This window comes from Mesoplodon bidens (assembly GCF_964165515.1).
Source record: "Mesoplodon bidens genome assembly, chromosome: 6".
Classification (NCBI taxonomy): domain Eukaryota; kingdom Metazoa; phylum Chordata; class Mammalia; order Artiodactyla; family Ziphiidae; genus Mesoplodon; species Mesoplodon bidens.
In genome coordinates this window covers 82,331,012-82,337,958 of record NC_138162.1, presented here as the reverse complement: position 1 = coordinate 82,337,958, position 6,947 = coordinate 82,331,012, and the positions used below count along the sequence as shown (strand labels likewise).

The window sequence follows — 6,947 nt, the reverse complement described above, 5'->3', positions numbered from 1 at the left end:
ATGCTATGGTACGTAAGTGCTAATAATCTACCATTGACCTAATTTATTTTCTTGCATTATAACACATTTTCTGTTAAAAAATTATAATATGCACTATCACATGTCTTATGGTACTCTTTCTTAGGTATTTATCTGATTGACCTACTGACATATTTAGCAGTCAAAATCTATAGTTTTTATTTTGACAAAAGATACCACTGATGTACAGGTCCTCACAGAAAACGAATTTGCCTTTGCACCCTCATGCTGCAGTGGCAGGTGACAGCTCCCCCTACTGACCAACAGTGTAGAGGAAAATATGCACATCTGATCATATGTGCGTACGCTAAAAGCTACTAAGAACTTAATTTATGGGTCTATAGGTGGGAAGACATCTAGACAAATACACACACACATATGCATGCAAGCACACACACAAAAACGCTATCTGCATGCATGCACACACAAAAAATTCACATTTTCACTCCTGTCCCATATGCATAGGCTTGACAAATGCTGAGCATATGGAGAACCAGTTGACAGAATTGAAAGGCATCTTCTTTTTGTGCGTAGCAGGAGTACAATCCAGGTGGACTAATGTAGGCATTTAATAATAGCTATGTAAACCTGCATCCCAGGCACCAAGACATTATTTATTTATTTATTTAGAAGTTATTTATGTTTAATGCCTAAGAGTCTGAATGCACAATCTACCAGTATAGAAGTACTGGTGGGCAATACAATGCATTAGAGCTATGTACAATGCACAGTTTAGTATCAAAACCTTTCTACACTGTAGAGATTTACAAAATTATTAATGACATCAAACACTAAGCACTTAAGACACCAGTTTTTTTTCTGCTACCACATTAGGAACATCAATGGACAGTCCATTTCAACTTACATCATCCATCCATTTCTAGTATGAAATTAATTTTCTGCTTATACAATAAAGTTTATCTACACAGTTCTCTTGATTTTGATCTATAGCAGCAAAGGCATAGTACATCGGTACTCAGGAATCAATGATGCCTGCATTAAGTTTAAATGTAACTATTTTTTCATATTCTTTTATTAGTTTCTAACTGTGTCAGACTCTTTTTAATTTATTGAACCATTCAATCAATGTTCATTAGACATCTACTCTGGGCCAGGCAGTATGCTAAGTGCTGGGTATGCAGCAATGAGCCAACCAAACAAAATCTCTTCCTTCATGGAGATTACATTCTAGTGGGGAGAAATGAATGTCCTCACTAATTCACACTCAGTCTCTGTCTTCAATGTATAAAATGTTTCATATAAGTAACAGTGAGTATTCATCATTCCCTTAATGAAGTTTGGAAATGTGAGTTTTGATTGTCTTATGATGGCCTAGACACTGTAGTCGACCTGTTCTTTAATACACTTCTGGCTCTATTTCTAGTTTGTTGCTGATGCTTTTAAATGAGCCCCAAAATGCTAATAGATAGACACCTTATGAAAATCAGATATTGTGAAATAAAATATGTGAAATCAGTGGTGCTCACGATATGGAACTCAGTGGGAGATGTGCGTGCATAAAAGAACTTACTACTGGGCTTCCCTGGTGGCGCAGTGGTTGAGAGTCCGCCTGCCGATGCAGGGGACACGGGTTCGTGCCCCGGTTCGGGAAGATCCCACATGCCGCGGAGCGGCTGGGCCCCTGAGCCATGGCCGCTGAGCCTGCGCGTCCGGAGCCTGTGCTCCGCAACAGGAGAGGCCACAACAGTGAGAGGACCGCGTACCGAAAAAAAAAAAAAAAAAAAAAAGAACTTACTACTATTTCTTTAAGACCTTGATCTTTTTCCAGTGTCCCAAAATATAAGCCATCTCTATCACTAAATTTATCATTCTTCTCATTTACAGGGAGTTACAGAAACGCTAAATAAAGCATGATTTGCAAAATCCCCATAAGCTTTGAAAGAGCAGGAAAGATCATCAAAACAAAAATGCCTGTGTACAGACCTGAGTGGGGTTCATGTTTAAGGTTACCTTCTGTTAAAGCTCTGTTTTTAAGCTACTCAGATTAGATTGTTGAAGCCAAAACGTAACCTTTCAAGACTGATACGTTTATTAAGTCAAGAATTGGCCACAGAAGACAGTTGCGTTACCTTTTAGCTCCAGGCTGGTGTTGATTACCACTGGGCTGAAAAGTGACTTGCTAACCATGCCCAAGTGCAGGGGAAGCACGTGATCCAGAGTTCCCAGCTACTCTTCTTGTTCCTAACACCAGCACAGTGAGAGGTGGGTGGCCTTGACCGTTACTGTCTCTCTCTACAGTAAGGGGTTTGTTGAGATTTTATCCTGTAGAATGTGCCTGAGTAGTAAGGAGCAGAGATTACATTTAGTTAATGCACTTTTAAGGATTCTTTCTTATGTCTCTATAGAATGACAATGAGAGGAAAATAAAGATACCAAAGAAATATTTGAAGCAGATCATGACCAAGTAGTACAGAAGAACAAACACTGGTAAGGTCCAGTGAAGGTAATGTCGGAATGTAAACTGTTCCCTAGAAATGTAATTCTATATAAAATACTAAATAGACCTATAGAGATAATTCTAGCTAGTATTGGAGAGCAAACAGCTCCTTTTTAATATTAAACATCTTTCCTGTTATTATCCACACATTTCTTCTCTTCTTCCTTCTGCTGTTTGTATTCTTGGTTGGTAGAAGGGAAATGGTTCAAAACTAGTTGCAGTTATCTTCTTTAAGTAAGGTAAAATGCAATGGATAAAATGCAAGTTCTTTCTCAGCCTTCAAGAGTCTTATCTTAGCGCTAAAGAATAATGTTTTATATGATTGGCTTGCAGTTACTCCATTTTTTTGTTGTTTGCAAAAAACTACTGCAATCATGTATTTAATCAGGTATTTACATTTTTAAAAGTCTGAAATGGAGTTGTAGATAATTTGTAGAATTCTATATCCTTTCAAGTGTCAACGTTGATATTTGGTCCCTTGGAAGAGGAAACAGAGCTTTCACAGTCCCAACTCACTTTGGAAACTTCTTCACACTCTGAGACTTAGGACTCACCATGAGAAACACGAGGGGAAAATTAGAAGGTTGGACCTCGGGGAATCGGCTGACTAGTTCTTGGTTTTCTCACCTGAGTCAGTATAAGACGTTTTTCTCCTTAACTGTAATCTTAATTTAAAATGTTTCTCATACAATTACAAAATTAACAGTGTACTTGACTAAAAAGCAAAGTTATTTTTCTCTTGAGTTGCTTTTCAAACTTCAGTTTTGGGGAGTGAAGACTGTATTCATTTGCTATTGTAGTTTTAACAAATAACCACAAATTTAGTGGCTTAAAAATACACAAATTTATTACCTTATTCTGCTGGTCACAGGTCCCAAACAGCTCTCACTGGGCTAAAATCGAGGTGGGTAAGCTCTAGGGGAAAATTCATTTCCTGCTTTTTCCAGCTTCTAAAGCTGCCCGTATTCCTTGGTTTGTGCTTCTTCCTCCAACTTTTTTTTTCTTTTGTCACCAAGTGTAAGCCTTTTATTTTAAATTTAGTATACGACAGGGATTCATTTTCTCTCCAGAAATGTGATGCTAAATATTGACCATTTAAAACCTAATAAGATGCTGAGTGGGAAAGATTAATAATTCAAATTCATTAACATTGCAAATGTCTCTGAATGTTGCAGGCTGCCATCATAGCATGTATTTTATTTGACTCCATGGTACCATTATGCTAGCTGCTGCTCTAAATTCTTCCTCCATCTTTGAAGCCAGCAAGATAGTATCTCTCTAACACTGCTTCTGTTGTCACATCTGTCACACCTCTTGTCTCTGACTCTTCTCTTCTGCCTCCTTCTTCCACTTTTAAAAACCCTTGTTAGGGGACTTCCCTGGTGGTCCCTTGGTTAAGACTTTGCCTCCCAATAAGGGGTTGTGGGTTCAATCCCTGGTCGGGGAGCTAAGATCCCACATGGCTTGTGGCCAAAAAATCAAAACATTAAAAAAAAGAGGCAATATTGTGACAAATTCAATAATGACTTTAAAAATGGTCCACACACACACAAAAATCTTAAAGGGTCTTCCCTGGTGGCACAGTGGTTAAGAACCCCCCTGTATTGGCACAGGGTTTGATCCCTGGTCTGGGAAGATCAAACCATGGGTTTGATCCCTGGTCCAGGAAGATCCCACATGCCGCGGAGCAACTACGCCCGTGCGCCACAACTACTGAGCCTGTGCTCTAGAGCCCGTGTGCCACAACTACCGAAGCCCACACTCCTACAGCCCGTGCTCAACGAGAAGCCACCGCAATGAGAAGCCTGCGCACAAGGAAGAGTAGCCCCTGCTCATCACAACTAGAGAAAGCCCGTGCAGCAACGAAGACCCAACGCGGCCAAAAATCCCACATGCCGCGGAGCGGTTGGGCCCGTGAGCCATGGCCGCTGAGCCTGCACGTCCGGAGCCTGTGCTCCACAACGGGAGAGGCCACAACAGTGAGAGGCCCACGTACCGCAATAAAATTAAAAATAAAAAATTTAGAAAATGTTTTGAATTCAGAACACAGTGATAAAGAAAAATTTATTTTAAAAAAATCTTAAAAAGCAAACCCTTGTAATGGCATTAGACCCACCCAGATAGTCCAGGAAAATCTCCTTAATTTAAGCAGCTGATCAGCAACCTTAATTTTATCTGCAACTTTAGTTCCCCTTTGCCATGTAACCTAACTTATTCACAGGTCTGGGGGATTAGGACATCCAATGGGAGGACATCTTTCAGATGCCACTATTCTGCCTACCACAGAGACAGTAGGTGAGAAGTACTTAATTTCTTAATAAGAAGTCAGTTGAAAAAACCCATATAGTGAAACTTGAATTAAAACTTTCAACCTCACCTCCAGATTATGGGGTGATTTAATAGCTCATTTTGGTCACCTACTGTCTGACCAAATACTACAGCTGAATGGATCATCTCTATGTTAATTCACTCAAGTTATATTCTAGCATGCAGACATAATTTTAATAATATTCCCTAGAAATTCACTTAAAATTTTTTGAGACTATAACTGATTTTGAAGTATCTTTTTTTTTGTCTCAAAAACAATCATATATAAAGATAACAATGTTTGGGCTTCCCTGGTGGCGCAGTGGTTGGGAGTCCGCCTGCCAATGCAGGGGACGCGGGTTCGTGCCCCGGTCTGGGAGGATCCCACGTGCTGCGGAGCGGCTGGGCCCGTGGGCCATGGCCGTTGGGCCTGTGCGTCCGGAGCCTGTGCTCCGCAATGGGAGAGGCCACAACAGTGAGAGGCCCACATACCGCAAAAAAAAAAAAAGATAACAATGTTTAAATAATGGAAAATCCATTGTTCTGCCCTTCTCCTTTTAGCTTCTTCCAATGTATATAGGCTCTGATGAAGAAAAATGACAAATTTATGGAAAGAAAGAACATTTCCTTCAGCAAGCAAAGAAAATGGAAAAATAGGAGAGAGAAAATGTAGGTTGAACAAGTGTACTTTTACCATTCATAGTTTGGGCCTGATGGAGTTTCAGTTCGAAGCTTTTATTGTATCCTTGCTCTGTCATGGCCCAAAGTTTCATTTGCAGTTTTTGTGAATAATAACCCATCATTTTTTCAATCACAATTTATGAAGCAAAGTGCTAAATTCTAGGATTGTAAAGAGGAACGAGACAGGGAGAAGACATAAAGACATATAATTTCAGTGCAGTAAGGGAAGTATGTTAAGAGAGATATTTGTGGATTATTTAAAGGAGCACTAAGAAACTGTATCTAACACATCCTGGAGAAGAAAAACAAAGACAGATTCAGGAATAGCTTCCAAGCAGATAAATGCCTGAGCTGAGTACTAAAGTATACGGGGTAGAAGTGGAGCAGACATTCCACGCTCAAGGAAAACCATGAAAAGAAATGTGAGGAAGCCCATAGTGTAGCAGGAACTCTAAGCATCTCCTTGTCACCATGGTCAACTTCTTTCCACTCTTCAAGATACACTTCACAAACCATCCCCTCTGAGAAATCTTCCCTAACCAGGCTTACGTAATCAAACCTCATTACCATAGCTCCCTATTTACTTCTTTATTGGTATTTATTACAGTCTTTAATGATGTTAATGCATGTGTTTAGCATTTTGCTTCTTTTCTCCCTCACTAGAATGTATAATAAACTCTACCAGACACTCTCTCATCAGTGCATTTTTCTAAAGGTTTTCATTAATGAAATATCTGCAGTGATTTTAACGATAATTTCTTATAAGTTTCTTCCTTATTCTTCCTCTTTTTTCAGCTTCCCATGAATAGCAAGAAATCAGAGTGGAGCTGGGAAAAAGTCCAGAAAAATCTGAAACTTGCACATGGCCATCCAAATGCAAGAGTGTCCCCAGGGAAGATGATTTCCTGGGATTTGGATGTAGACACAGAAAAAGAGAGTATAAACAAGCTTGGAAATGTAATCCTTTCTCACGGCTTTAGAATAAATAAAATAATTTTTAACAACATTAATTTGGTGGCCTTCAAGTAAATATCCTTCTGATACTTGAATTTGTAATGCAAGACAGTGTATAAAAAAATTGAAAACATCATGTTGTTTGATATCCAGAAGGAATACATTTGAAGGCATTTATTTCATGGATACCCAAATGTATATATGCCATTTTCTTTTAGAGATCTTTTTTTTTTTTTCTCTCAAAAGACTTTTAAAAAATCACAATGTCATGTTGAGAGGTAGGTTCTGGCTTTTAGGTAAAGTGCATTATCTAGCTAAGTGACTAAATTCATACTGTACCACAGTTGAGAATCTTCAAAACTATATCTTTAAAAGCGAAGATCTATTCTTTCTGACTTTTGTAGGAAACAGCCAGATGTGTATCTTTTAATTTAGAGTTCTACCAAATCACTGGTTATCTACCAAATCACTGGTTATAACTAAGACACACACACACACACACACACACACACACACAACTACATACTCA

At 39.0% G+C, this 6,947-nt stretch overlaps 1 long non-coding RNA gene across 1 annotated transcript; it reads left to right on the top strand.

Annotated features, from left to right (window-relative positions):
• Window positions 1–2,441: 2,441 nt before the first annotated feature.
• LOC308619162 lies at window positions 2,442–6,398 on the top strand. Its single transcript, XR_014016134.1, has 3 exons — window positions 2,442–2,466; window positions 5,345–5,452; window positions 6,260–6,398. It is a non-coding gene; the product is annotated as an uncharacterized lncRNA (long non-coding RNA).
• Window positions 6,399–6,947: the final 549 nt, after the last annotated feature.